Below are 24,404 nucleotides of genomic sequence, written 5' to 3'. Positions count from 1 at the left end.
GCTCAGGGATGCAGTGATAGCAAATGTCAATTCATTTGTTCTCTCAATTTTTCCAAACTGCTCCATTTACGCAAAAAGCCAGTGAGTCATTGTTGCCTAGTTGCACAAAAAGTATTCTGGACGCACAAAAATAAACATGAGAGCGTTTCCTATTGAGGATTGTGGCAAATGCGACAACATATAAAGCAGTAAACGCACGAGGAGGTCCAGCAGCAGTCTGCAAGGCCTTACACAGCCAGAGTGTATGGTATGACAATGGCACATTGTTGCCATGCTACCAGGCAGACAGACATATCCTGAAGTAACCTGCAGGAAACCCGGATGCACCGAAAGCATCACATCTGGTGTCATAGATGCTATTATGGCACTAACAACACTGTTTATGATTTTTACAATTGCTATTATTAGTAATGTTAGTTTTTTATTATGTATTTTACTTTCTTGAGCTCGACATAATGCACAATAACATACTCAGCAGTCTAAAATGAGTGCTCAGCCAAACAACAAGAAGCACAAAATTATACAAAAAAATGGCAACACAAAAGCTCCAAAAATACGAACTTATTACCTTGAAAGGCTTTCACAGAGTGTTTGGATCGCACCATCTCTTCATCAAACTAATGTATATTTTACCTTGTAAATTACATATATTATTTGTACTGTTATGTTGATTGCTTGTTTTGTTTTTAACTTTCATTTGATTACCTTTTTTTATTTTTTATTATTTAATATTTTTTTATTTTGGTCTCTTTTGTTCTTTATTTTGTTCATCGCCTTTTTGTTTGTTTTATTATTTTTCTTCTTTGATTTGGTCTCTTTTGTGCTTTAGTATTGTTTTTGCTTGAGGCTTTTCTGTTTTGTTCTGTTGTTTGCTTTAATTTTGTTTTTGCGTTGTGTTTTGCTTTTCATTTGCTTTAATGTTTTCTTCTTTTTTGTTTTTGATCTTGCAAATTTATTTCTATTTTGTTACTTGTTTTGATTTGCTCTTTTTGTTCTTGCCGAGATCTGTTTTGTTCTCTTGTTTATTTTGACAATGTTATATTATTAGTATAATTTGTATTATATTTTATTATGTATATGAGTATTAGATTTATTTACATTTTATTTGATTACACTCAAAAATCATTTATTAGATGAACTCAATTCAATTGAGGGCTGGATTTTCATCCAATGAATAGTTTTTAATACTAATTAAAAAAAAAAAACTATTTACATAATTAAATGCAATTGAGTTTTTCCAACATGGTTTTATCAAATAAAAGTTTAAATACATTTGTATTTTTATTTAACATAAATGCAGGTGTCTGATAATATCATTTATGTTATGTAATGTACATCTCAAAGTCTCTTAGTTTTATTTTAAGCTATCCTAAATTAACTAAAAGAGCTATTTTAAGCATAATTCATGTGTTACGTATACAGTTGATTGAGACTGATCTCAGAACTATTTTTAGGACAGTTAGTGCATTTTTGCTGCAACACCTAAAGCATGGGTTCTTTTGCAAGATGGTAATGTCAAAACTTAAAGCATTACATGAAAATCTTCTAAATATTCAAACTAAAGTGAAAATTAAATTTTAACAAATCTTTCTATTAACTTTAAACACCTAAGATTACTTTTATTGTCAACATTTCCCTCTCTTAATTCAATCTTGCTCAAAACATGCTGGAAACTACAAATCCTCTAACCAGGTAGTTGGACCAACACAATTCCTTCATGTTGTTCCAACACAAAACACTTTAGTTAACCTAATTGTTTACAAATTTAAGTGGACTGAACATAAAACAAATATATTAGCCAAAGAAATGACAAGAATTGTGTTTCAGCTCATTTTTAAGAGGGACTTTAAACAAGCAGCAGTAGTCATTTTATTGAGTGTAGTATGCCTATACTAATATCCCTTAAGTTGTATTTAAAAGTCTGAATCTGCTTGTGAAGTTGCCCCTGTATTCCTTTTTTAATGCTATTTGTCATGACCATCATCTCTAATTTGAGTAAAATGTTGGATAATTGATATGAATTTCATTCTCCATATGCTTCTTCTTGTGCTCGAGTTGACATGGTCTTAATAATCCATGTTACTTATCCACTGGTATTAATGCTTCTACGGATTTACCAATGTAATATGTATGTTCAGAGATGCCTCAGCTTTCTGACCAATGAAACATTCACGTAAGAACCTCAAAGTCACAAGTTTTACGAGAAGCCAATGACTAGCGTTATATGACGTTCGATTTCATGGATATAGGGCAACCATGTCAGATACACACCCACACACACTTTTACCCCCAAGAGAACATTTGAGCCCTAAAGCAGAAAAAAAAGATGAAGGAGGGGGACACTCAGAATGTGACACATGTCATCTGAGCCAGTTGAGAATACATCACAAATTCCCCATCTCGATGTAGGGTGAGAGAAATACGTGTTCACATGCACACAGACTTGCTGCATGTGTGACATCATTGCATCAGCTTCACTTACCAGTGTTGTCATCCCTCGAGACAACTGCGAATAAGGTAGTAGGTGTTTGTTGAAGAGTCTGAGAACTAGAGGCATGTTTTTTTATGTGCATGTGTATGCCTGCTAGGAACAGGATATGATGGTTGAGTAGTTTCACTCAATTTTTAACTTTTTTTTTCATTTTTTTTTCTGCGGTGGCGCTTTAATTAGCATGCTGACAGCGGGCTATGTGTGTTAGCTTTTACAGATTGCGCTGTAAAATCCTCTTAGGAAAAGGTGCGTTTTCTAAATTTATCACATTTAAAACACTGCGTCTACAGCTATACACATTTAAAAGAGATGTCTCTTTGGCTGTTGCATCATGTCTTGCATTGTTTTTTTTTTTTTTTTTTTGGGTGGCACAACATAAGAGTGGAGTTTTAGAAATAGTCAATTTTTGGGAGAAAAAAAAGGCTGCACAAAATCTCTTGTTCGGTTGCGCTCTAGATGTTTTTGAACACAAGAACGTGTCTCAAATGCGCCCTAAGAAATGTGTCCAATCTGGGTCAGTTGAACCTGAAACCAGTCTAATTATTTAGGCCTCTTTCTTAAAGGCACAGTTCGTCCAAAAAATATAATGATCACAGTATATTCTCTCTTGTGTTGTTCCAAATCTGTATGATGTTCTTTTTATTTCTCTAATACAAATGTAAATCAATGTCCATTTATTTTGTTCCTATCTAACAGCTGAATTTACATTTTGGGGTAAACTATTCCTTTAAGACCAATTAGCCACTCCACAACGATTAAATTTTGCAAATATATTGTTTGGGAACAAGATGTTATTTTACTGATCTACGCTGTGTCTTGGCCAAAGAGCCTATCACTAAATCTTTCCGCAACAACCCCGCCTTGCTACGTTGATGGTAAGTAGATATGCCAGTTGTTTGTTTGTTAAGTCCTGCTTGATATGCAGATTGCCAGAGGCTATGTAGTAATTCATGTAAACTAGAGTTCTCCCGGAGAGGACCTATAAGTTATTTATGCTTGCGATTTGTCCTTTACTCTTGACTGACTGTCCCTCTTAGCAAATCCCTTGATAGGATGCGATCAATCATTCTTTCACTCCAGTGGTATTTTAGCATTGTTAATTTGGTATTATTCATATTCTTCTATTTTGAATTAGCCTTACTTTTATATTTTTTAGTTTTCTTTCCTTTGTATTTATTCATTGTATTCATTTTTGTTTTCTTAATTATAACCATTCAGATTATATTTATTTCAATTTAGTTAGTTTTTATCTTACTATTTAATAAGAAAATTAAGAGTTTAGATGCAAAAACCTCTAAATGCGATTTGGTATTTTCTTCTAAAATGAACATTTTCTCATACTCAGTGTGTAGGCTCAGTAAGTTTTCTTTAATGTTACCAAATACGTTCATTTCATTGCCCTTTAAGTGAATTTAATGTTTTAATGTAGCCTACATAAACACAAGAGGCTGAAAAAAAGTTCATATTAGAAGTAATTTTCAGACGACATTTAGAGGTTTTTACACCTGAAATCTTCAAATTCTAACAATGCAGAGCCTTTAAATGATGGCTAAAATGCAATATGATACCAATATAGTGTGCATACTTTTATTCAATTTTGTAACAGCCTAAATTCTGCTCACCTCACAACTGCCAAGACTGTTCAGCAATAAAAAGCATTTAAGCTATTAGTCAATAACCAATATGGTATTGATATTTCAGCATTTTGTCTAAAAATATTGTAGTGGGCTAAACTGCACTCAATGTTGTGCATAAAAAACTTTTAATGACAACCGATATGTTACCGATATATCGCATAAATGATCAGATGTTAAGTTGCACTTTTCTCAAAGTTGTAATAACAATAACAAATTAAGTAAACTGCCAAGATCGATGAAACAATGTAGATCCACATTTTAATTCCTGTAGAGGATGAATGTGCTGTCTGGAATCATCATGACAGGGGGCCACATATGAGTCCCATTATGGATGCGCCTGTGTTGGACACCCTCAGGCAGAGGAGGAGTGGGAGGAGGACGTTGTATGGAGGTATTCTGACAGCTGTCTGCTTTAATAGATTGCTATATAAGGTACCAATATATGAGACAAAGAGCATATGAAATATTTAGTGATAACTTATATGGTACCATTTTATTTTGCATATTCATTTTCACAAAACATTATATTGGGCTAATCGTGTTAAGCTAGCAGTCATACAAAAAACAAAAATCAAAAAAGCAACAAACAATTGTGCAATTTTACTGCAAAGTTCTTTCAAAGACATAGCAGAACATATCAAAATATTACCCAATAAAAGATATGGTACCGATAGTGTGTACCCAAAGTATTGTAGAGTGCTAAAATGCCTGTAGTGATCAGTTGTGTATGTCTAACAGTACTCAAAGAAAAAATAAGATCTGTGTTTAAACAACACGGAGCATATAAAATATTGACTGATATCAAATAACACTGAATATTTTGAATATTGGCTAATAACCTAATAATATGGTACCGATATATTGCGTATCATTTATCAGTATTTATAAGTTGCACTCAGTTTGCTGTTGTGCACAAAAAGTTGTATATAAACTAGTGCAATTGCAACTGTTAGCTAATATTTTTCTAACAAAACAGAGCTTTTTGAAAATTGGCTTATAATTGATATAATACCGATACATTGCGCATCATGTATCAGGAGTTAAGTTGCGCTCAGCCGTCAGTTGTGCACAAAAAAAAAAACAATAGATAATTTAGCGCATTAGCAACAACTAGCTAAGATTTTTAAAAAAACACAGAGCTTTTCGAATATTGGCTGATAACCGATATGGTACCGATACATTGAATGATTTATCAGGAATTATGTTGCAAGCAGCTTGCTGTTGTGCTCAAAAAACAATAGTTAAAATAGCACATTAGCAACAACTAGCTAAGATTTTTCAAACAACATTGAATATTTTGAATATTGGCTAATGACTGATATAATACAGATACATTGTGTATCATTTATCGGGAGTTAAGTTGCACTCAGCTTTCAGTTGTGCTCGAAAAGCAACACACAAACTAGCACAAAAGCAACAACTAGCTAAGATTTTTCAAACAACAGATCATATCAAATATTTACAGATACCGATATAGTACCGATACATTGTGCATCGTTTATAAAGACTGAAGTTGCACTCAGCCATCAGTTGTGCACAAAAAATAGATAAACTAGCACATTAGCTACAACTAGCTAAGATTTTTCAAACAACACAGCATTTCGAATATTAGCTAATAACCGATATGGTACTGATACATTGTACATCATTTATCAAGACATAAGTTGCATTCAGCCATCAGTTGTGCGCAAAAAACAATAGATAAACTAACACAATAGCAACAACTAGCTAAGGTTGTTTAAATAATGCAGAGCATATAAAATACTGGCAGATAACCGATATTGTCTTGACATATATTGTGCACAATTTATTAGAGGTTTCACTCAAATAAATAATGATAAATAAAATATTATTTAATAAACTGCCTTGTTTTTTTTGTAAATAAAACATCCCCAGTGCCCATCTCTCACGTGTCAACCGCCAAGAATGCTAAAACTACATAAATCCTCCCAGTTTAATTCCAGCTGGGATTTTGCAGCCCCTTCCGGTTCGACGTGCTGCCAAGAATTGCTATGACAGGGGGGCACATGTGAGCCCCATTATGGAAGGGTCTGTCTATGTCGGCAGGAGGAGGACGTCGGGTGGAGGCGAGGAAAGCGTTCTGACAGCTGTCCGCCTCGATAGTGCGCTTCCCCATCAGTGACCTCCGAGGAACATCAGCTCCGCGATGTGCGAGATGTGGTGATAACATCACTATGTATACATGGCAGCTTGTCAAGATCATCTAGGGCTAACGGCGGCAATCCGTGTCTGTTTGTGGCGAGCGGGATGGATAGTTGAATTTGTTGTTTGTGTTTTGCGCGGTTGGAGTCGGATGGGCAGTTTTGTAGGTGAGGGGTGTAGAAATGATCTGAAGTGTGTGGAGAAATGTTAGCAAGCTTGTCTTCATGAATATTAGGTGGGTGATGTAACATGCAGCCAATTGATTTGGTAAGCGAGGGCAGGGAATGGTGAGGATTACTGATTCCAGTTTTCTTCAGTACACATTCACAACCAAGCAACATTGAATTCTTGAAGGCATAGTTCATCCAAAAATGAATATTTTGTTATCATTTACTCAGCTTTTTCTTGTTACAAAACTGTTTGACTTTCTTTCTTCTGTTGGACACAAATGAAGATATTATAAAGCATGGAACAAACTATTCGATTTCCATAGAATTGGCTTTTATTTACCATGGAAGTCAATGTTTACCGGTTTATGTTTTCTTAAAAAAAAAATCTTCTTTAACAAACAAACAACCAACCAAACAAACAATCAAAAAAATACACTGAAGACTGATTAAAATGTTTAGGTGAACTATTACTTTAATATATGTCTTAGAGCTTACTTTACTACTTTATTACTGCAAACGAAAGACTCTAAGAAAAACCAAATAATAAATTATTTGAATGGCTTATTTAAAAAACAAAAATAAATAAATAAATAAAAAGATGGAAATATGTAATGAGCAGTTTGCGTATTTTTCTTCTTTTTATATTATTATTATTATTATTAATAATAATAATAATAATAATAATAATAATAATAATAATAATAATAATAATAATGGGCGACGAAGTGGTGCAGTAGGTAGTGCTGTTTTCTGCATGTTGCATGTTTTCTGCATGTTTTCCCTGCATTTGCGTCTGGACCCACAGTCCAAAGATATGGGTTACAGGTGAATTGATAGGCTAAAATTGTCCATAGTATGTGTGTGAATGAGTGTGTATGGGTTTCCCAGTGATGGGTTGCAGCTGGAATGGCATCCGCTGCATAAAAAACATATGCTGGATAGGTTGGTGGTTAATTCCGCTGTGGCGACCCCAGATTAATAAATAATCTGATGGGTGTTTTAAGCTGAAACTTTACAGACACATTCTGGAGACACAAAAGACTTATCTTAAATCTTGAAAAGGGGGTAAAATAGGTGCTCTTTAAAGCATCTAGAAGAACATGTGTATTTTTTATGCTTACCATGCCTCAAAAATAAATAAAGTATGCATGCTTCATTTTCGTCCTAATTAAATGCGGTACGCCAACATGTTTGTCCGTCTAGACATCTCACACTGAGTCAAAACAATGCGAAGACAAAGAAGACTGTTTGTTTTGACACACGGCTCACATTCTAAATCTGCTTTGGCACAGCATATGTACATACCTATAAAAATGGCACATTTCTCCTGCTGTGAGAAATCAGGCACGCTCTCAGATGTGTGTGTATGCAGGAAAGCCGGCTGCGCTTGGAGAAAATGCGAGCGGTTTGAGCGCGTGTGAGCTCACGGTGTCCGCGGGGCTCCGAACCCCTGCTGCAACTGCAAATTCACCTGCTCCGCTGCAGATCCGCTGTCATTTAAGGTGTGTGTTTTACACCCAGATCCGTTGCTCGTTATCACATCCGCCTGTGGAAGATGTGTGAACCGGCCAATTTTTTGTTTATGCCAGGAAAAGCAAAAGAAAACTAGTGCCTAAAGCAGCAAACCATGCTTTTCTGCCCTCTTGAAAATGAAGCTTTCTCTTTCTCTCAGAAAAACTGGAAATACGATTATTTTGCTTAGCCCACTGCACAATTATTTAGCTTGTTTAAAGAAAAAAGCTCACTTAATTTTGATGACTTGTTTCTGAGAATAACACTATTTTTTAGGGATGTCCAGATCCGTTTACGTGATCTAAAATCCAGCCCAATCACCCTGTTTCAGACTTGATGTTTCAGACTTTTCAGATGTTACCTCCAGATCAGGACTCAAATATGTATGTGTATATATTGTCATTATGTTTTAACACATCTATAGTTATGCGGTGGCACAGAGTTAGACCTCTTACTTGACTTCATACAAAAGAACATGGAAGCAGAAACTTGGCATTGCAAAGGTTGAGGTGGAAACAAAGAGTCTACATTTAACACAACAAACCTGTTAAGACATCTCAAAAACTAACATAGAACATAGATTTGAAATGCCGTCTTGCTACTATTTCACAAAGAAAGCTCTGTCAGCCTTTTATAAGTTTTCTGACAAACTACTTGTCCTGTTATCAGATGTACCCTACGTTTCATTCAGCACAGACATATGGAGTTCGTCCATAGCTCCCATGTCTCTACTATGCCTTTATGTATTATAGAAGTATTGGATCGGGTTTTGGTATTATTAATAGATAGTCAAAATGAAAAAACTCAGACTTAAGGGCAAAAAAACCTGATCGGGACATCACTTCTATTTTTTACTAGTCTAGAAAATGCTTCTTGCTTTTTTATTTATTTATTTTTTTTAGCTTCAAATTCCTATGTGTCAGCATAGTGGCGGATTCAAAAACAAGACTAAGGACCTATCTTAATGACAGTCACTAGTGGGCAGGGCTTTCCCCCTTTGATGACATGTACAAAGGGAGAATGTCAAAGTGTTTCTGCAGAATTAAAAAAAAATAAAATTTATGTATTTTTACAATTACAAGCTGGTTATATTCACAAAGTGACTCAACACTCAACTGTGTTTAAACCCAGGCACGTGCACACATAGTGCTCAACCTGTGTAGTGCACTGCACATGCCCTTTTTAGTCTTGGATTGAAAGTGCCCTTCCAAAATGATCAAAAGTTCCCCTTTTTTAGCATCTCTGCTTCTGTGAAGAACTTTAAACATTCAAGGAACTCCTTTATTATGCACAAAACATTGAAAATGTCACACACTAAGTCAGATTTATAGCATAAAATAAAATTGAAATTGTCAAATTATGATTTTAACGCCACAATTTTAACTTTTGTATTTATTTTTTTGTCAAAAAATTTGTTTAGAGCTTTTTGCCATAATTGTTATTTTGTCCTATTTGACATTAACAACATTTCCATTAAACAAACCTCTATTTAGATTATTTAAATGTTCCTCACACTTTAAAAAGTGTTCTTTTCTTATTTTATCCTTATCTAGAGCCTTTATTTCTTATCCATGTACCTGATGAACTTTGTAATAATGTGAAAGCAGCAGCCATAGCGATTGCCGGCTCCTATAAACTAACAGGAGTCTGTTTTTAGCTGCTGATGGACATGAAGGCAGGAGGTGTGAAGTGTGTGTGCTGACGAAGCTGTGTGTTTTTCTCTGAATAAATGCGGTGATGAGTTGCTGACGGCTGCTCATATCAAATCACTCTAATCAAGCGTGATGCGCAGCGCTGTTATTAATACACTGACGCCTGAAACAGAAGCTCAACTTTTAGGAAGTTTCAGGAAGTTTACAGTAAAGAAAAGATACAGCTCATAAGAAAGATTTCGTGTTCCACATTGTTTCTAGGTCACTATTAAAAATGTGAGAACAACAAACATTTATTGTTTATTATTACACAGTAAAAACATATAAATAAAGAAATTTAATATCTTTTTTGTGAAATCAAAACTGAAAATGATTTCACAAATGTATGTTTTTGTAATAGAATGCAAATATAATAAAATAAAAAATAGCAAAAATGCTAAATTCATACAAATTCAAATGTCAACAATGTTATGAAACAATTGCTAGCATTTTGATAAGTTTCAACAATAGTTTAAAGAAATTTTTTCAATAATTTAAATAATATGGTATAATAATAATATTGTTTAGTTTAATAAAGTAAGTATTAATAAAGTATTATATTATATTATATTATATTATATTATATTATATTATACTATATTATATTATATTATATTATATTATATTATATTATATTATATTATATTATATTATATTATATTATATTATATTATATTATACTATATTATATTATATTATATTATATTATATTATATTATATTATATTATATTATATTATATTATATATATCATTTGACTTCTTATAGTAGCATTTTAAATTTAATTTATTTAAACATTTATTGTTATTTATTATTTTATATGAGGAGTATATCTAAACCTAACAATTTTGCATATATACATCATAAAACTATATGAAAAATGTCTTTTTTTTTGTTTTTTTCTTTCTTTTTTTTAGCAGCACACAAAAAATAGCAGAGCAAATCGCCATCATTGTTTAGCCATTGATTTTTATCTACAGGACAAATAGCGATTGTCCATCCCTTGGCTAATCTCCGATATGATTAGTTTGCGCTGGATTTTGGCCCTCGTGTGTGAATGTCCTTCTCTGTTTTTGTCTGTTTTGTGTTTGACATTCGCTGATTCATGGTTTGTGCAAATGCAGTGTGTGATGAATAGAAAGTCTCCAGTGGCGTCATATGAGAAAGCACAGCGGAGCAGCTTCTCACTTCATGAAGTTTTATAGCACCGCTTCTGCTCTTATGTATGTATGTGTGGGTGTGTGTGTGTGTGTGTGTGTGTGTGTGTGTGTGTGTGTGTGTGTGCGCACATGTGTTTGTTGGTGCATAATGTAGTAAAAGCCATTGTGCTGGATTGATCCTCAGGGATTTCACTTCACTCCCCACAATCCTGAAACAAGAGAAAAAACAAGATTAACACAATCTTACTTTTTTCTTTCACTGTAAAAAATGCTGGGTTCCACACAATCCCTTCAAGTAGTCCCAACTCGAATCAAATTAGTTAACTTAATGGTTATTACAGTTTTCTTAATAAAAGAAAGTACAACTTATTTTGTTTTGTATGCTCGATTTACTTAGAATGAGGGCACTATCAAGTAGCATTATATCATTCATTCATTTTCACGTTGGCTTAGTCCCTTTATTAATCTGGGGTCACCACAGCGGAAAAAACCGCCAACTTATCCAGCACATTTTTACGCTGGGGATGCCCTTCCAACTGCAACCCACCTCTGGGAAATATCCACACCGGAGCACCCGGAGAAAATCCACGCGAGCGTAGAGAGAACATACAAACTCCTCACAGAAACACCAACTGAGCCGAGGATCGAACCAGCGACCCAGCGACCTTCTTGCTGTGAGGTGACAGCACTACCTACTGCACCACTGCGTTGCCTAGCATTATATCAAGCTATGATGTTCTTAAAACAAATTATTAAAAATTAAAAATTATTTTTTTTAATTACATTTCATGTTCAAGGCTTTGTATTTATTTCATATTTGGAAAAAAATCATGACATGCCACAGTTCTGACTTTTTAGATTTTTAATTCGTGGTTGATTTAGTCAATTTTGAACTTTTATTCATAAAATTTTGTCACAATTTAGATCTAATTTGATCCCATTCTGAAATTTTCTCTCTAAATATCAACCTCATGTGGTCATTAGGATTTTTTTAAAATCTAATTATTTCCACTTTGTCTTAATCAAAACGTGTTAATATGTGTCATGTGCCATAATTAGGATTTTTATTGTCATTATGAATTAGTTTATTGTAATTTTACTTTTTATTATAATTCTTTTCCACAAGTGGATTTCAACAGTTTATACTATAATTTTGATTTAGTATCTCATAACCAGGACCAGACAGAATCTGCAGACTTTTTTATGCTACAGTATTTTTGTGTAGTTGTATAATTTATGTGGAATGACTTTTTTAAAGTATAGTAAATTAATAATAAATAGAAATTAATAACTTTTAAGCTTTTCTTTAAAGTTTACAGTGCAAATGCAATTAGAAATACTTGTTTGGAAAACAAAGCAAGTCTTGCATATAATACATCTACTAAAATACTTAATACATTACTTAAATAGTTAAACATTTGAGCATTATTTAATAATATTACCGAAATTAACGTAAAAACTGAATAAATCTTTATTTACACACCTTTGCACAATGGACTCAATGATGTGCTAAAAAGGTGGGTCTGAAATCTTCAGATTTGTGCGCGCCCAGATACACTGTAGTGTGGGCCTACTTATAACTTCAATAGCTTAAATAGCAATTTCTTTTCTTTGTCTTTTCTTTAACTTTCTTCCTCTCTACACTAGCTTTTCACCAGATGTTTAGCCAAACCTTGGCCTCCCATGAGCCGTTTACTCTTGTGAAGGTGTTTAGTGAAAAGCTGGCGATGCACTTTGGCACATTCCTGAGAGAAACAACAACAAAAACAGCACATAAACAAGCTAATGACTGCTTCATCTGCTCTGCCAATGAGGCTTTTCAGAACAATTGACAACAGTCCCCCCAAAAAACATTCTGGGTCTCTCACCTTCTGTTGCTCTTTTTTAAAGCTTAAATTTAAAGTTTTGCTTTCCATTACGGCTTTAAATGTGCTCTGGATATTTGGGACTTTCTGTTTCTGTTACACGTATTCAAACAAAGTAATATATAAGCAAAACGTATTATTAGTTATTATTTTTTATCCTTATTTCTTAGAATATGCAATAAACTGAAGGAATTTCAGGTAATATCAAGTATGAAAATCAAGTATTTATGCAAAATGCCATCTTAAACAGAAAACACTCAATCAAACAAAACTCAAGGACATGCACAGAACAACATGACTGTTTAAAGCAAATAAACAAACGTAAATATTATCCCGCTTGTTTTTTGAGCATTGTCAAGCGAGTTGTTAAATGCCTATGATTGGTCGCGTGCTCAACAGAAAAGACTGCTATTGGTTCTGACGCACTGCCACTGGTCACCAATGAGTGTCACTACTAAAAAGACATGGGGATCACAGCTGATTCATGATAGATGCTGAGAAAATTTGCTCTGCAGACACGCGCTCATGTCTGTATCTGCAAGTATCACTATAACATAGTATTAGTATACATAGTAATAGTATTCTACCGCTACATAGTGCATAGATAAATGACGTTAGGGCGTAATAACTGGTTAGGATCTATTACTGAACCAATACAGAATTGTACGTGTCTGCATTGCGGTGCACTGAAGAAACAATTCATTTCATTCACACGTGTGTGTGTGTGTGTATATTGTTTACTGTCTATCTTTGGTACATGTAACCCCGTTTTATGGTGAGTTTGTTCATGTTTGTGTTTGTGTTATCTAGATTGTTAGGTCATTGTTTTGTTTATTTTGTTCACTTTGTATTACATAACTGCACTTGGGTTTAATACTCAGCCCCAGTGCAACTATCATTATGTTATTGTTATTGTTAAATAAAAGTTTGCTGTAGAAAATAAAATTGTCTATTTAAGAAAAATATTATTTTTTATTAATTATTAATTTTTTTTATTTTTAATTTATATATTTTATTTATTAATTATGTATAATTATTATTAGTTGTAGTAGTAGTAGTAGTAGTAGTAGTAGTAATAGTAGTTCTACTACTAGTATTATTATTAGTATTATTCCTATTTTCACATTAGAAAATAAATAATATAAGACATATAATATGTAATAATAATAGTAATAATATAATAATAATAGTAATAGTTATTGCCAGTATTATAATTTCTAGAACAAAAAATATTAAGCAAAATAAGAAATGTTACTACTCTAATATTGCACGTTAGTATCTTATAAATGATGTTGTATTATTGTTATATATAACTGTTGAAACAAAGAAAAAGCAGCAATAATAATACTTATAATAATGTAAATAATAATAATAATGTAAATAATAATTATGTAAATAATAATAATAATAATGTAAATGTTAATCATAATAGCAAAATTATATATATATATATATATATATATATATATATATATATATATATATATATATATATATATATATATATATATATATATATACATACATACATATATATATATATAAATATCCTTCTGTTGTAGTCTTTGCTCTTCATACTGAATTTCAGCTTCCCGTTTGAGCCCTTAATGTTCTCTAGGCATCCGGGACTGTTGCCAGTTTCTTTCTTCTGTTACAAAAATGACCCTCATGGTGTAAAAAAAATCTTCCAAACCGAGCTATTATTTAGGCACTCTCCTGGCACGAGTATTTTTTGTTGCTAAAAACAACAGCAATATGAATGTGTGCTATTTTGGTGTTTTTGGAGTCTTCTGGGCATTGCGGAGGCCCATGACGGTGCGGTCTGTGAGGTTGTTTTCTCTTCTGGGTCGTCTGGCTTTGGGACAAGAAGGAATGGGGCTGAACCAGGGCCCCGTCTCCAAATCCGTCTTGCTGTCCCCATCTCTGGAGCTTTCTGAAAGGGTTTAGAAGCTGGAGGGTCAGTAGTCTGGTAGAGATGAAGTGTATATTGTGGTACATTTTCAGAATGAGTCTGGGTTGACTATTTTGAGTAGGGCACGATATTGGAAAAAAACTGATGGATATTTTTTATTTTGCGATAGATATTATGATATGAATATGACTTCTCAGAAATCTTCTGAATCTGTTTAGAATAAAGTCATAATTTTACAATGATTGTAAGGATTTTTAGGGGAGTGAATCTGCATATAATAATAATAATAATAATAATAATAATAATAATAATAATAATAATAATAACAAACATAAATTAATACAATAGAACAAAGATACAAATTGAAAAACAGTGCTTTATGGTTTTTTGGAGAGTATTTACAACAGAGTTAATAAATACTATTAATAATAAATAATATAAATAAAAAATTAGTAATCAAATGTAAAATAACTGTGTATACAGTTATCAACATTTGAAGTGGAAAAAAATGTCAGTTGTCCTAAAACTATTCAACAACAACCATTCTTGTCTTAAGACAATTTTGAAAAACATTAATGACACCAATGTTGACTACTATAGTCTTAATTATAGAAATTATTAAATTCAAATAATTTGATAATTCAAGTTTGATAATTACTAGTGATCAAATGGTTTAAATACACTCTTTTTGGGTTAAAAGAACTGCGTTTTCTGGTTAATGATAATCCAAACTTGACATTGAAGATTCTATTATGTGACTATTGCAGATCCACACATTTGCGACATTGATGCTGAACCAATATATTTGTAACATACAATTGCTGACAACGGAGGTGAGGATCCAATTGCAGAGTCTTTGTTACACAAATAATGGTCAATCCAAAAGAGTAGTCAAAACCAGGCTAGAAATTGGTACAGGTAGCTAATATCAAAAATCGAACAAACAAAGCAAGAAATCAAAACATGGCAAGGTAAGGATAAATGCTTTGTAATGCTACAGGTAAAACAACAAGACTTAGCTGTATGTGTGTGTGTGTGTGTGTGTGTGTGTGTGTGTGTGTGTGTGTGTGTGTGCGCTGTATAAATAGTCCATGTAATGGGTCCTTGAGCAGCATGTGTTTGCAATCAGTGGGGATCAGGAACTGGTGTGTGTGCGGTGCATGCTGGAAGTTGTAGTTTGTATATGTGACAGATTTGTTGTTCTCCAGTGATCCGCAGTTGTTATATTGCTGGTGACTGTAACAATATTGTGCAGCCCTAATTTTTAAGCAAAAAATAAAAAATAAAATAAATAAATATATATATATATATATATATTTTTTTTTTATTTTACTTTCTTTTTTAGATTTAGAAAAAAACACTTTTTAAAATAATTATTGTTTCCAGTTTTAACAGTTTCATTTAAAGTTTTTTCATAAGTATAGTTAATTTAATAACTATAATTAAAAGTGTTAATTTAATAATTTATGCAGATTTACAGGTACATTTTATACTTTGTTTTTTAAATGTATTTTTTTGTATTTTGTACTTTTGTATTTTTATCTCATAATAATAATCTCATAATAACTAAAATGTATATAATATTAAATAATAATCACTGTTTTGAGGAATTTCTGAGGTATTTGTAAAGTTTCGTTTTAAGTGTAAATTATTTAAAATTACAAATCATAGAGATAAAATGAAGCTATAAACAATTTTACTACAAAATTTCAAACGAAAATGTAAATGTTGTTGATAAAAACAAACTGCGTAGTTGCAATACAAAATGTTTTTTAACATATACAAAATGCCACCGCGTAGTCAGTAAGATAGTTTGGAATTAGCACGATAGCGAATGATAAACGCTAAGCAGCGTCTCTGAGGCTGTGGATCCAGTGAAGACGGATGGAGCAATAAGCAGTGTGAGATTAGCAGTAGCTGGAGGAGGGAGGAGGGAGGGAGGACATCAGGTCATGTCGACAGCTTGAAGCCATACTTTCAGCAGGGTGCAAGAGCAGCGGTTCACGATAAAAGCAGAGAGAAATCTTTCTCCCTCTCCCATTACATCTCCATCTCTCCCGCATGCTCATTTAAAGGGGACATATTAAAAAATTCTGACATTTTCTGTCTTTAAGTGCTCTAATCGGTGCTTCTACCAACTCCGAAAATTTGAAAATGGACAACCCAGTGACTTTGTTTCAGTCTCTGCAAGTTAATCAGTCGGTCTTGTTGTATTTCCAGCCCTTAAAGTCAGCTTGAACTGGAAGTTTGATGACATGTTTACATCTGATATGCAATACTGAGTGGAGGGCGGGGTTTTGTTTTTGTGCTTATTTTCTCATCTTTTACTAGCAGCAAACTAACGATTGGAGGGGAGTGGCTAAGCAGATGTCAGTGAAGCTGACATCACCATAGAAGGAGAAATGGTTAGATTTTAATTCAAGAGTAGCAAAATGGAGCATTAACTAGTGCAAATTAATTGTTCACATTAAAGGTTATAGCACATTGAATCTGAAATATTAATTAAATATCCATTATTTTCGCTTTCTAAAAAATGAATTCAATCATATTAACACATAGCCTCTAAAACTTTCGTAGGTCCCACCCCAACTTTTTTCGTCATCATAATATTTTACAGGGAAGGCAAAATGCTTTCATACACATGATTTGAATGATGCGGGAGGCGATCTTACTGCAATTGTTATAAATGCTGGATTATGACCTACAAATTGTGTGTTATGACCAAACTGTGGGTTATGATCCGTTACACCCCTAATGAGATTTTATTGTTTGTGTAGTGTCAAAAAAAAAAAAAATATGTAAAAGCTCTGCTCTATTCACCTTATTCTTCGCCGACGAGCGGGCAAAGCCATTTAAATCTTTTTGGCTCGAGACTTCCGGTCTCATTCACTTCCTTTTTAGACATTAAAAACTGCTCGTTTTGCTGTTTCATGATGCAAACTGATATTTCCTCATTATATTATTCTACTTGGTCTATATAGTAATGCAAACATTTGTTTGTAGAGTAAGTTTGACCGTTTTCTGCCGTTTATTATTCCTTGTCATTTCTCCCACAGGCAGCTGAATCGGAAGTTTTAAAACAATCGCGAAAACAGGCGCACTTCTGCATTTTAGAATAAGGTCAATAGACCCTTTTCACATTTCTGTGTTTCTCAGTGGCAGAAGTCCTCATAGTTGGGTAAACTTAAAACGCAGTGAATGCGAGAGTAAAGCAAATATATATACAGTATATATATACACACACTGAAAAAAGAGTTGCATGCAGAACTGTTGCAAACAATTTATTTGTGTTGAATTTAAACAAACAAATTAAGTTTAATAATGTTCTACTTAATTTGTTTGTTTATATTCAACACAAATAAATTGTTTACAACCACTTAACATAAAAAATTGAGTAAATCCAAGGAATCATCTTTGAAATTTTTTTTTTTTGTGTACATTTATATGTAAATGTTTATATCCATATATTATTTGCATGTATTATATCATCTTTGCATAAAATGATAAAAACAAATTACCGCTTGTGCGAGGCGTTTGAAAAGCATTTGACTGTATGGGCAGATCAGTCAATTTTTCTCTTTTCTGGCTACCGCTATTATTTTATTTATTTTTTATTTTAAAAAAATGATAGCGGTAGCCATTTTTTATAAATTTTTTTTTTGATTTTTCATTTGATGCACAGATGATATATTACATGCAAATAATACATGGATATGAACATTTACATATAAATGTGCATACGTTTTAAAAAAAATCAAAATATTAAAAACTTTCAAGAAATTAAGATTCTGATGACTATTAAACAAGTCTTTTAGAAAACAAGAACTTAAAAAAGCAACTTAAAGGCACATGCATCAAAACAACGTGTTTTTGCTGACACCCAAATATATGCTAATTTAACCAGCTATAACAAATGATCAGTGTCATATTTTGAGCTGAAACTCTACAGACACATTCTAGGGGACACCAGAGGTTTATTTGATATCTTATGAAAAAGGGCATAATGTGTCCCCTTTGAAAGCAGATCCGGCCTTTATGCATGAGAGCTGCTGTTTCATTGGCTGTCGGTGGTGCCATTAGGTTTGATGGACAGGAGGTGTGACTGGGGACTGTCTGGGCTTTCTCTGGCTCTCCCTAGAGGTCAGATTCGGATCCAGCACTCATACAAGCAGCATATGAGGTCATGACTCTGAACACGAGAGAACAAGAGCTCTGCAGGTGGCAGAGGTCATTTGCATCAAATATGGAGCATTGAAAGGAACATTCCATCTAGGTCTGCACAATTTGGGAGAAATAATGTTTGAATGGATATTATCAAGTCCCTGCTCCCTGGAGAACCTGATTCTTATTGACCATGTTAATGTGGAAGTGTGAAGGTGTGACTATATCTGTCATTTGGTCATTTGATGGGAATACTGCGGTCGCTGTCCAGTGCTGAAATCCACTACTCAACTGTGTGTGTGTGGGGAGCCTGGACACATTCACGAGGCTCTGAATTTATCCTGTTGTTTATCCTGTTGTTCTTTATACTGTAAAAATAATTCAATTCAATTCACCTTTATTTTTATAACACTTTTACAATGTGGATTGTGTCAAAGCCTTTTCACATAGAAGATCTTAGTAAACTGAAACAGTTTTCAGTGTTTAAGTTCAGTTCAGTTTAGCTGAGTTCATGTGGTATAATAATCACTACTGAGAGTCCAAACACTGAAGAGCAATCAACTGATGCGCAGCTCCACAGATCCCAAACCATGCAAGCCAGTGGCGACAGCGGCAATGAAAAAACTGTTGGCAAAAGAAAAAAAACAATTGGCGAAAGTGAAGAATTAAAAAACCTTGAGAGAAACCAAAAATAATTACTCAATTTTTATTAGTTGAATCAAATTAACTTTTTTAGTCATCTCAACTTACTTCAATTAAATTTACAAAAATATTAAGTTAAACTTTATATAACTAATCAATTTTGTTTAAACTTGATTATTAAAATAAGTTAAAGCAATATAAAACATACTTTTTGTCTTGTCTTTTTGTCATTCATTTTTTAGTGAATAATTTTCATTCTTTTCATTTTGTTAAACAGGAGTTCTATTTGAAGTTGACGTGTTCTCCATCAGTCTTTCTATACAAGTGTTTGTGTATAGACTATTCAGTGGGTCTTTCTGTCATTCTGATGTTTTGGTTTATATCTGTCTGATCTTTAATGCTCTTTCTGTTGTTCATTCTTTCATTCTGTTTGATGTTGTAAGGGTTTATCATGATGTCTATTGTTCTATTGCTCTTTATTGCTTTTTCTGGCATACTTCCATTTTCCCCTCTTTTATTCTATCTGATGTTCTACCATTCTTTTTGCTGTCTTTTCCCTCACACTCTACTGTTCTTTCTGTCAATCTGTGATGTTCTTTCATTCCTTTTGTTGTCCTTTTTTTCTGACATTCTTTCTATTGTTCCTTCTTTTATACTATCTGATGTTCTACCATTCTTTTTGTTGCTTTTTTCTGACATCTGTTTTTCGGGTTGCACGGTGGCGCAGTGGGTAGTACGTTCGCCTCGCAGCAAGGGAGTCGCTGGTTCAAGCCTCGGCTGGGTCAGTAGGCGTTTCTGTGTGGAGTTTGCATGTTCTCCCCGCATTCGCGTGGGTTTCCTCCGGGTGCTCCGGTTTCCCCCACAAGTCCAAAGACATGCGGTATAGGTGAATTAGGTAAGCTAAATTGTCCTTATTGTATGGGTGTGAATGAGTGCTTATGGATGTTTCCCAGTGATGGGTTGCAGCTGGAAGGGCATCCGCTGTGTAAAATATGTGCTGGATAAGTTGGCGGTTCATTCCTCTGTGGCTACCCCAGCTTTTTCTAATATTCTATTATTCCCTCTTTTAGTCTATCTGATGTTCTATCATTCTTTTTGTTGCTTCTTCTGACATTCTATTGTTCGTTCTGTGATTCTATCTGTTGTTCTATCATTCTTTCTGATGCATTTTTTTTTCTGACACTATTGTTCTTTCTATCATTCTTTCTGATGTTCTGTCATCCTTTTCTTTCTAAAATTTGATGTATTTTTCTTTCTGTCATTTTACCTTACTTTCTATCATTTTTTGTTGTTGTCTAGCATTCTTTTCGTGTGTGTGTGTGTGTGTGTGTGAATCTGAGTGTTTGACACATTAAGCATGTTGTGTAGACTCAGACCTTCATTTAGGTATATGTTTGATCTGCATTGTGTTTTTTTAATACTTTTTAAAAATATTTCTTGTCTCTCAACCACTTAAAGGTGGACCGAAATCGAAATGTTTTCTTATATTTTTATTTATATAAAAGTGCTTGTTATAAACATTTCATCTGTGCACTTTATTATTTTGTAAAAAGTCATTTTGCCCTCATAATCTTTAATAAAATATGACAACCTTATCCCCCCTGAAAAATATATATTTTTTCACTTCTGGTCACATGGAATAGCTTTAGGGTGTGTCTCGTTTCTGCCCTTTTTTTCTATTTGTCAGTTTTCCTTTATTTTATGAGCAACACCGATCTTCCAACGATCCAATCGGTTTCCAAAGGACAAAATATTTTTTTCTCATTTCAATCAGATGTATTTCACGATATGAAGAAAGGACAAACTTAACTAGGACTGCAATATTGGAAAATTCGGACATTGAAATGTATATTTTATAATTCCACCACATTGGTAGTATTGCTCTATTTCAAAAGGTTTCTTTCATTTAGGCAGATTGTCATGATCAAGTTGTTTTCTTTGCAATGCTTTTGCATGAATTATAATAAATTGCAAGCATATATAAATACAACAGAGCAGAGATAAAAGTGAAATAAGCAGTGCTTTATGGTTTTCGGTAGAGTCTAACAGTATTCAGGTACAGAAATTAAACAATCCATCATAAATTACAAGGCCCCTAGCCAGTGGGGTGTTCGGAAAGTTGAAAGACTCACTCTTCACTGACAAAGTTCCAGAATTTGTCTCATACACAAGCTCATTTGTCCTATTTTGACTGCTTTGCCATAATAAAATGCGAAAATAACCATTGAATAAGGCTTTAAGACCAAGCAGAATCCTCTTTTAGCTGTTGCTTCGGCGTGACTGAGGACAGTAGAATGTGCTGGCAAGTTTGTGTTTGCCTGATAAATGACAATAGGCTACTTTTTAATTTAAAACTTGAACAGCATCCTTTTTTCTCAAGATATATGATGCAATAATTTTGTGTTTAAAAAATAAGTACTTTTTTCATATTTGTTTATCTAAATCTTTAGTAAATGCTTTTGGTTCACCGAAAAATGTGGATGATAACCATCTGACAAGCTAATCCAGCAAAAATCGTGCTAATAAATTTATTTAAACTTCATAATTAGATATAAAATGAGGCTAAAAACTGCAACAAGGTCCATATTTCAAGAACAAATAACCACCCCTTTCTCCATGTGGCTACAAACCTAAATATAATGGTCATCATTCTATAAATAATTTAAAAAATAATAATAAATAATAATATCTTTATCTTTTAATATTTAATAAATAATTGAATCCATTTATGTGATATTATTGTGGGTACACACATTGCGATATCGATGCTCAGAGGATATATTGTGCAACCCTATTCTTAACTTCTATTTCATGATGATTTTAAAATTATTGAATTATGTCTTCTTGTTTTAATTTTGATTTCAGATGGCAAACTCACAAAAAGTAGCCAAGTCTTGAACTGCTCAGATTAAAGTAAACTATTTTCAAAAAACAAGCACACATTTTGCCAAAAAATCTCCTCTGGAATGTTGTCTAACCATGTCTAGAATTTGAGGCCAAGAACATTTTGTAGTTGTGCTGTGCAGTAGCAGGGTAATATGAAAATAATCAGAAACCATCCATGACTGTTCTTAGGTCCATCTAAAAGCCTTCGTTGTGATAGTGTATGAGAGCGATTAATACTAATTCATTATAGATCTGTCATTCCTTCTAGAAAGATTATAAAACAAATACAGTACATTCCCTGTATAACCTGCTCTCATTTAAACTCTACAATCCAGAGCTAAAGTTTACTGCAACGCAACCTGAACATGTTTAAATTCTGCTCAAACTCCATCCGCATGTCTGGGGGAGACTTCAAGTCACACAAATGTCATTTGTTGGCCTCTCTGTCAGCAGGAGCCTGGAACGCGCCATACCCAGATCTCCTGCTCTGAGCCAAAAAGCGTGGATGCCTCACAGCTGGGCCGAATCTGCCCGCGGAGGCAATTTAGAGCCCGAACCGCTCCGCGTGACGAGCCGATCAGCGTCTCTGAAAGCCGCTCGCCATGTCGTCCACTCTCATTAAGCAAAGTCTGCCACACGGAGTCAGATAAAAATGAATGGCGCGCTGGTCGAACTGTTTTTCTTTGTCTTTCTTTGGTCTTGAACTGCGGCCGATCCATTATGGAGGAGCGTGATGAACACCAAAGGCCTCCCGGGGACAATCATTAAGATGTCAGCGTGCCGCTATACGAATATTGCGCCGTTCTTTGAGGGGGTAAAAGAAAAAGGAAAGCAATCACGCTGCTCCAGCGCCTCCAGATAATACACAAACTTACTGTGATACATGCTTTTCATATAATAGGGGACCATTGTCCACAGAAGAGGGTCAGTACATTGAATTATATCAGTGTTATTTATATGCTAGCTTGTTTTCGTTTTATTATACTTATTTTCTGTTATTTTTATGTTTATCTTTAGTGTATTTTTCATCACAGTGTCATCTATGGTATATTTACTGTTGAAGGCAAAATTATTAGCTCTCTTTTTCAAATGTTTACCAAGTGCTGTTTAACGAAGATAAGACTTTTGTCTTTGCTGTGAAGACAGTACAGTTCTATAAGATTCTAGCTAGTATTCAACTTAAAGTGCAACTTGAAAGGCTTAACTACTGTAATATGTTAATTAGGCAAGTTTGTTTATATGTCAGTTAGGCTAATAACAGTGGTTTGTTTCGTAGCCAATCAAAATAATTATTATTTCGTAATTGGGCTACTAATATTGACCTTAAAATCATTTAAAATAAAATCTAGGTCACACTTTATAATAAGGTATCATTAGTTAATGTATTTACTTACAGGAACTAATTATGAACAGTACTTGTACAGAATTTATTAATCATAGTTCAACATTTACTAATGCATTGTTAACACCCCAACTCATGCTTGTTACGATTAGTTAATGCACCCTAAGTTAACATGAATAAACAACGAACAACTGTATTTTCATTAACTAATGTTAAATAACGTGAATAAATACTGTCATAAATGTTTGTTCATGCTAGTAAATGCATTAACTAATACTATCTTATTGTAAAGTGTTACCAAAATCTAAAACTGGTTTTTGCCCTGTATAATGAAAAGAAATAAGACTTTCTCTATAGGAAAGATATATTGTATATATATTGTATACAGTGAAAATGGTCTTACTTTGTTGAATCCCACCTTGGAATTATTTGAAAAAAAAATAAAATTTCACAGGAGGGCTAATCATTTCTTTGACTATATATATGGTAATCAAACTGTACAATGGTTGTGTAAAGCAAAAATAAAGTTAAAAAAGGCACCGTGGTGCTTTGGTGATCTACCGTGGTATTTTGTTTCGTGCTAAATCTTACGTTTCCATGGTATACACAGTATAATCAAGCAAAGTGTCTAGAATTGGGCATAAATTTTTAAGAATTTAAATAATTTAGTTTCATTTTCATTTAAAATTTCTGATTTTCATGATTTTTTGGGGTAAATATTAGGGATGTAACGGTATCAGAATTTCACAGTACGGTAATACCTCGGTATGAAT

The 24,404-nt window shown here is 33.4% G+C and overlaps 1 protein-coding gene across 50 annotated transcripts in view; it reads left to right on the top strand.

Annotated features, from left to right (window-relative positions):
- The window catches only part of celf5a (cugbp, Elav-like family member 5a), a 369,011-nt gene that overhangs the window by 27,584 nt on the left and 317,023 nt on the right, over positions 1-24,404 (top strand).

The sequence above is a fragment of the Danio rerio genome, chromosome 22 (assembly GCF_052040795.2).
Source record: "Danio rerio strain M-AB ecotype USA chromosome 22, GRCz13ab, whole genome shotgun sequence".
NCBI lineage: Eukaryota > Metazoa > Chordata > Actinopteri > Cypriniformes > Danionidae > Danio > Danio rerio.
This window is presented reverse-complemented; position numbering and strand designations above follow the sequence as displayed.